This window comes from Hipposideros armiger, unplaced genomic scaffold (genome assembly GCF_001890085.2).
Source record: "Hipposideros armiger isolate ML-2016 unplaced genomic scaffold, ASM189008v1 scaffold_833, whole genome shotgun sequence".
Classification (NCBI taxonomy): Eukaryota; Metazoa; Chordata; class Mammalia; order Chiroptera; family Hipposideridae; genus Hipposideros; species Hipposideros armiger.
In genome coordinates, this window is record NW_017732183.1 from 385,332 (window position 1) to 393,332 (window position 8,001).

Genomic DNA, 8,001 nt, shown 5'->3' on the forward strand with positions numbered 1-8,001 from the left:
ATGCCTGTTGTCTCAATCCATATGTTCCCAAGAAGCTGAGCAACCTGGTGGCTCCCACCCAGAGAGGGGGCCTGGGATCTTGAGTGGAGTGCGAATGCTCGCCTGCTTAGAGGTAGCTGTTTCCCTCTTGGGTCAGGCACCTCTCTGGAACACAGATACCTGCAGTGGTAGAACCCACAGGGCTCCATCCCTCCTGCCTTGAAGAGTCACTCCAGCCCCTAGCTCTCCACACTTTCCCCTCCGCCTGAAGCCATCTAGCCAAATCTGCCTGACCACCTAAGGCTTTCAGAAAAGACAGAAATAGTTTGTCTTCAAGCTGCTTCTGCCTACAACCCTTCAAGCACCCCTGGGCTAGGACACCAAAGAGCCTGCTACCTTGGAATAAGGAAGGAAGAATACAGAGAACCACATACAAATTTCTGTCTCAGTAAACTACTCTGTCGCTTTTATCTGGAGATCCAAAGGAAGGCCAGTTACCAGGACATTTGCACAACAGACCCCAAAACATTTCTATCAAATATGGGAGACCTAAGACCACAGAATGCTCAATAGTTCAGAGGAGTCCCATTCAGCACAGGGCTGTAAGAATTTAGAAAAGGGAGAGCTGGGTGGGGTCGGACTAGCTCCTACCTCAAATAGGCCATCTTAGGGGGTCTCCCCTTCTCTTTCCAACTTCCATGTTTCATCTTAAGCTTGACCAAGTCTCTCCTCAGCATCTCCATCTGGAAGCGTCTGCAAATTATGGTGTATGCATGAAAAAGCTGAGTGGCATTGACAGGACTGGGGACTGAAATTAGATACCAACAGAGTCCTCAAAGCTATAAAGAGACCCTGCCACCTCAGACCCATGTTCAGGCACCACTCCTAGCACCATCTCAGCCCTCTGCCCAAATAGATTTCTTTTGTCAGCCACACTCGAGCTGAATCATGAACAGAACTCACAGAGGCAGTTCTGCACCATGGCAAACCAGTTTTTCATTCTGTTCACTACTTTAAAGTGATGTTTCACAATTTTTAAAATAATCTAGAAACAAACACAGGGTTTTCTGCAAACTACCCAAAGAGTGAATGACATTGTCTAATCACATGTGAGAACACCCATCCATCAGAAGACAAGAGAGACACAACCTTGTGTAAAGTGATTCCCACATTCCTGAGGTGGGAGTCAGTCTGCTCCCAGGCTCTGGGCACTGCTTTAAAGCCCCGTTTACACATGAAAAAGGGCAGCTCCCAAGCCCTTCCACCCAGCAGAGAGTATTATCTAATATCATTGGTTGAGAAGGAATTTGTTTAAGCATCTCTCTTCTGCCAAACAAAGGAAGTCACCCATGATCAGTATACTTGGAAGCTTTTAACAGAGGATCTATTAAAACTTGCTTGCCACCTTTCAATCCTTAGGTTTAAAAAAATAACCCACTACAAATAAGCAGGAGCATTGTCTGAAGCACTAGCACATTATTGGTATTTATTTTTAAAATAAATACTATTATAGAGGTCTAAGTGGCTAAAGTTAGATATTAGCTTTGAAATAATCAGGGATTGACTTTTAAAATAAATCAAAATTTTAGGCAGCAGCAATCACATGATTACTTTTGAACACGAGAATAACATTCCATACTATTTACAGGCTGGAGGCTTTGACTTTGAGCTAAAGGACTGCAAGGCCGACCTGACAGGTGGACGGACCTTCTCACTAAGCATTGACAAATGGCTCAGCTCTCAGCTCTCAGCTCTCAGCTCTTGCCTCTCTGAGGCCCAGGCAGCCTCTGCTGACACCTGGTGGCAGACAGCAGGCAGCCAGGACCAAGTTCAGAGAGGATTAACCTTGACCTAACCTACTGCCTGGACTTCTAGTCTGGGTAATGAATGTTGGCTAAAATAGCGGGAGAGGAGTTATATTGGAGGAAGAGCTGCTCTGTGAGACCTACAGTTTAATGGCCAGGCATTAATCAGCACCAGTGAAGAAGCCCGGCAAGACGTCTAGAAAAGTCAAACCACAAAACCTGCCTTGGCAAGGTTTTGCTTCCCAAAGATTCTATTTCTTCAACAACATTTGTTGTACCACCTCTGTATCCATTCTACCATACCTACCCCCACTCCTGTTTTAAGCAAGGTATTCCCAGAGAATAGAAAAAGCGATGGCCTTATTCTTACTAAACAGGGAATTTAAATTGTTCTGCTGTTGTTAGTTAACTCAGTCCTGACTGGGGAACAATTTCAACCAGGAGACAGGGGACACACATAAGAAACACCTAACAGGTAATGTGCTAAGGGTTAGTTGCATCCAAGGACAAGGCCTCTCAGGAAACGGAATGGGAAGGAAGGATTCTCAGAAAATGAAAAATGAGTCCTACCCTGGGTCCCAAGAACATTGCTGGGATGTGTTGTTGGAGCTGACTGGTCAAGGAGAGAGAGCTGGCAAGTAGCGGGAAATGCCTGCCGTGCAAGGAAAGGCCTGGTTCCACTGCCCCAACATTTGAGGTGGGAGAACCCCTCATTCTGTGTTGAACTTGTCCCCCATGTAATAGGATCAGTAGTCTTCTTCGTGAAATAGCAACATGACAGTTCTCCCCAAAGTAGAGTATACATGTGCCAGGCACCAAGCTCGGTGTTCTCACCAAGGCCTCAGAGCAATTCTGCAAGGTCAGCGTTATTATCCCCATAGAACAGGAGAAGAAACTGAGACCCAGAGAGGCTGAGAGCTTGCCCAAGGTCACACCTCTGAGCTGGGGACAGGGCCCGCGTTCTTCCGACCCAGGGCTGTCTGACTTCAGAGCCAATGCTCTTTCCTCTTCATCACGCTTGCCTAAAGCAAACACTGAAAGATGAATAATTCTAATACGTGCAAAAGTGCACCATTTGCCTTTTTCAATTTGTATAATTTTAAATGTCACCACAAGTTCACTTCTAGGTCACTTTTAAAAGAAGCAACTTTGCTTTAAGGCAAGTGGGCGGGGGAAATCCTATTGTAATTTGTATGGTTGTAGAATCCACAGTTCAGCTTTCCAGGGGCGGTTCAAACAGAACAAATGACAATCTAGGACACTCTCTTGCCTATTGTGAATAACCACCACAGCATTTTTCCCGGCAGGTAAAAAAGCCATCACAGGAAGGCACAGGATCGCCTGCAGGCATACACAGGAACTGCACGGCAGTAAGATCTGTCACCTGCGTGCAGGTGCGGCAGCAACCAGACTCAGACCAATAGAAACAAACTAACGTTTAACAACTTTTAAATGTTAAACTAACAGTTAACACCATTTCCTCGATTCCATCTGAAACACAAATGCATTCAGGCTTGCTGATCAATTACTCCAGAGTCTATCTACATCAGTGAGTAAATCTGGATGATGATTTCAAATAAAGAAGTTTCTGCAATTTATCCAATCTACAAGGGCCTACTTTGCTATGAGAGCAGCTTCAAGAACCTGTAAGATTTTGCTTTAAAATTCAAATACAATCTTTAAGTGATTCACTCATTCAAGAAATATTTATGCTGGTCTATTAAGTGCCAGGCACAGTTCTATATACTGGGGACATTCTAATAGCAAGACACAGACCAGAAAAGGAATTTTTTTTTTTTAAGTAGAGTGAGAAGGACAAGGAGTGCTGCAGGGGCAGGCATTTGCTCTTTTATATACGATGAGCAGGAAAGTCTTCTTTAAAGGTATTTGAGCAGGCACTTGACAGAAATTAGGGGACAGCCTACAAAAATAACCGGAGGAAAAGGCATTCGAGCAGAGGCAAGAACAAGTGCAAAGGCCCTGAGGTGTGAGTGTGTTTGGCATAAACCATGAAGAGAACCAAGGCCAAGGTGGCTATTGCAGGGAGGAGATGCTAGATGACGTCAGTGAGGTCAGAGGGGCTGATCATGTAGGACCTGGTAAGTAAGCCTCAGCAGGAAACTGGCTTTTTCTCTGAGTGAAGGTTTTAAGCTAAGGCATGACAGGGCCTGAGTTGTGTTCTAGAAGCATTACTCTGACTGCTGGTAAAGAACTGTAGTTAGGTAGGAATGGGAGCAGGGAGCCCAGTGAGGCTACTGCAATAATCCATTTGAGGCATGGCGGTACCTTGGACCAGGTGATAGTAGTGAAAAAGATTAGATGAGGCTGGACACTGGATATATTGTACTTTGAAGGTGGAACAAACAGAATTGGCTGGTGTTGGGTATTAGGTTTTTGGCCTGAACAAATAGACAACTGGATTTCTCTCCTTTGGCGGAGAAGACTGGAGAGGGACTAGGTTTGGGGAGAAAGCTCAGACACTCAGTTTCTGACATATGAAAGTCTGAGGTATGCTATCAGCCACCTTAATGGAGATGTAGATTAGCCAGTTAGATGAACAAGTGTGTGGCTCATGGGAGAGACCTGGGCTGGGTATAAAATTGGGAGTCTCCAGCATCTAGCTGTTACTTAAATTTGTGATGAGGTCATCAAGGGAGTAGATACAACTAGAGAAGGCAGAGGACTGAGCTCTGGGCAGTCCATCATTGAAAGGTTAAGGAGATGAGGAAGAACCAGCAAAGGAAATGAGGACAAGTGGCCAGTGGAGCACAAGGAAGTCAAATACAGAAAATGTTTGCAAGAAGGAGGGTGTCCATTGGTTCTCTGTGTCAAATGCTTCTGATGTGTTAAGTAACTTGAAGGCAGAAAATTACATTCTTTTGGCAACAGGGGAACCATTGGTAACTGTCCAGAGGTGTTTCAGTAGAGAGGGGGAGACAGTAGCCCAACTGGAGAGTTCAAGAGAAAAAGAAAGGAGAGAAAGGAGGGAAAAGGGGGTGTGAAGAAGGAATTTTGCTGTAAAGGGAATTTGTATGTTAAGGAATTTAATTGTAAAGGGAAAATGGGACAACTGTTGTGGGAGGGTCAAGATGGAAGGCACTACAGCATGTTTATATGCTGATGGGAATGATCTGACCGTAAACAGGGGAGATGTGATGATGCAGGAGAGAGAGAAAAAGTGCTGCAGGGTTGCTCATGAGTACTGAAGAGGCAGTGGGGTAGATGCATAAGTATAGACTTAAAAAGGAGCACTGCTAGCTCACTATTGTCACAAGGAGGGAGGCATGATGGTGGAGCATGAGCAAGCTATCTTCTGATGGCCTCTGTTTTCTCAGTGAAATGGGAAACAAGATGGCAACTCAGAGTGAGGAGGAGAGGAGGGGTTAGTATTGAGAGCCCAGGGGAACCTGGGAAAGCAAAGGAACTAGGGAGGTATGGAACCACAGGGCAGCTTTAGGAACTTACATGAGCTTAGTAGTCATGAACTAAAGCTTTGTCAGTCAGCATGTTTCTACCCAGCCACGTGCAGCTATTCCAGGCCAGGTGTGGAGAAGACAGAGAGTGGAATCAGACATGGGGGTGTGTGGGTGGCAAGGGTGTGGCAGTGGGCCCTCCCGGACCACGTGGTCATTAAGGATTCTGCGCTGTAGCAGGGAGCTTCAGACAAAGACATTCCTAGATTGCATGGCCATTAAGACTTCCGCATTTAATATTTCTGAATTCCTACCTCACCTGGGAGCCAGTCAGGAACTGGCACAATGGCCACATGTCCTAATAATAAATCTTAGCTGCCAACCTGGAAACCTCAGGGTATATAGCCTCGAATCCCGTCTGGGTCGGGGCTTAGCCTCTGGATGTAAATCCGCTGAGCCGGTGCCGGCATCAATAAATGTTGCTTCCCGAGCCTTGGTGTCCTGTCTCTCTGTCCGAGTATTCCACAACAAGGGAAGTGAGGGTCTGTACACAAGAATGATGATGGAGGACCAGAGAATCTCAATTAAGTTAAAGAAAGAGACACTGAAAAGGTAGAAGGGTGAAGGCACTGTAGGTCTGGCGAGAGCAGCAGAGGGAGAAGTGGAAATACTGGAGCTAGTGGTTGGAGAATGGGAGGCACAACCCTGAGATTATGTTGTAGACCTGGGTGTGGTTACTGATGATAACTATGGCTAAGGTGTGACTGTGGGGTAGATGGCTGAGACAGAGTAGATGATAAGAACGTTGCAGTTGGGCTGGTCAGTGACCTGACAGGCCCCATGTACTGGAAGGCTTGTCTATTCTGAACTAGGACAGAGTATTGGAGAGAGCAACAGTGAGCCAGGAGCAAGGGGGAATGGCACTGGGGCAAAAAGTGGATGGGGATGTGGGTGATGTACAGTGTGATGGCATGAGGCACGAAGCTGGGAGTTATAGGCAGGAGGAAGGGGCAGTGACCAGGAAGTTAAATAAGATTTTTGGGCTGTGCGTAACAGAATTTAACACTGAAAGGATTGAAGATGACAGCTCCTGGTCTTTCTGGCTCTCATTTCCCACCAAGTGAGAAGTGGGGATCAGAAACCCTCAGGATCCTTGTCCTTGCAACTTACCTCAGTCCAGTTAGACTCAGAACCTTCCTAGTACTCTGGTCACGGCTTTGATTGACCACAAGAATATCATTATTGATGGCAGCATTTTTCCTGTCTTAGACAAATAGGAATGAGGCTAAAATCAAAAGCTTGAGTGTCCAAGGCAGCATTCCTAAAATGGTCTGCCTTCACTTATTTCAAGAGTAATATGACATCATCTGGGACCTGAAATGGATTTTCTCCATCTAACTCTCACTGGCTTTGAATGACATTATTTACTGAATAATCAGGTGAAGTGCCAGAAGCACAGACTAGAGTAGGGTCCCTGCTCCATTGCAGAGAAGCTTGGCACATATCCTGTATGTTTCTTTTAAATCATTACACATTATAGGATTGTCTCACTGACTAACGATCAAAAATGAGTCTCCAAAGGCCATTATCCAAAGACAATGTTAGTATTATAACCCAAAATGCACACTGGGGATGGGGGAAGCAGTCTCAGGTCTGACTCATTGAACAAATGTAACTCCTTTCATGGAAAGAAATGACAAAAGCTGCACTCTCCTCCACCATGTCCTCACCTCCCATATATGCTGGGAGTGCCAAGTGAAAGGTCAAGAGTGGTGATGAGTTTTATGCTGTGGGTTCAACACGCAAGATGGGTACTTTCCCAGCCTGCAGAGACCCAAGACCCACCATCTTAATAGTAGAGTTCAAAATACTAACCTCAAACCTATTAACTAACTATTCCCCTTACTTCAATTACTTTTGCTAATCTGATTAATCATGAGAGTTTTTAAAGAGTAAAACTGCCAGTAACCAATAATAACAGCCCTTCCCCCAACACACATGCATGCGAACACAATGAGAAAAAAGATGACAAGTGTCCAGACCCCCAGACACTGTCCTACTTGGGCTTTTCTGCCCACTAGAGATGTGGTTCAGTGCTCTCAGGTTCCCCACTTCCCGTCACCCATGCAGGAAGCTGGAAAGCCTCACTCTCCCCGCCTCTCTTCTCCTCAGGAGCCAGCCGCAGTTTTCCACGGGGCCCAGGCCAGGCCACCTCTCCGGGTGTCCCATACATGCGTAGACAGGAGCATCATCACCTCTCCTGCATGCGTTTGGAAGAGGGAAAGAGAAGGGAAATGAACCACCTTTGCTATCGCAAAAAGCTCCTCAAACTCACATAAAATTAGGCTTGGCTACTTGGGGCTTGGGCCTATATGTCTCTTTGGCACAAGAAGAGAAAGTAAATTCTCTTCAAGTGAGAATGGCAAAAATGCATGTCGAAGGAGAGCCAGCCAGCATAAATGGAACGCTGTCTCTCGGCCCGTGGTTGGCAGCCTTCCTACCATGTTTCTCCAAGTGCCTGACACCCCTTGTGCTCAAAGACGGGCAGAATGTGGGCTTTGAAGCCAGAGGAAACCTGCTCTTTGACTTATCAGGTTTTAGACCCTGGGCAAGTGGCTTCATGTTTGAGAGCATTAGGATTCTTGACTCCAAAATGAAGTGGATCCTGCGGCACTGCTCATTATAGGCATTTAAGACATTTCAGGAGCACTCGCTTCATGCTAGGCACTGTCTACAACATGCCCTGTAGGTTACGTCTCAAACTCAGTAAGGTGGGCATTATCTTCTCCACTTCACAAAGGGTG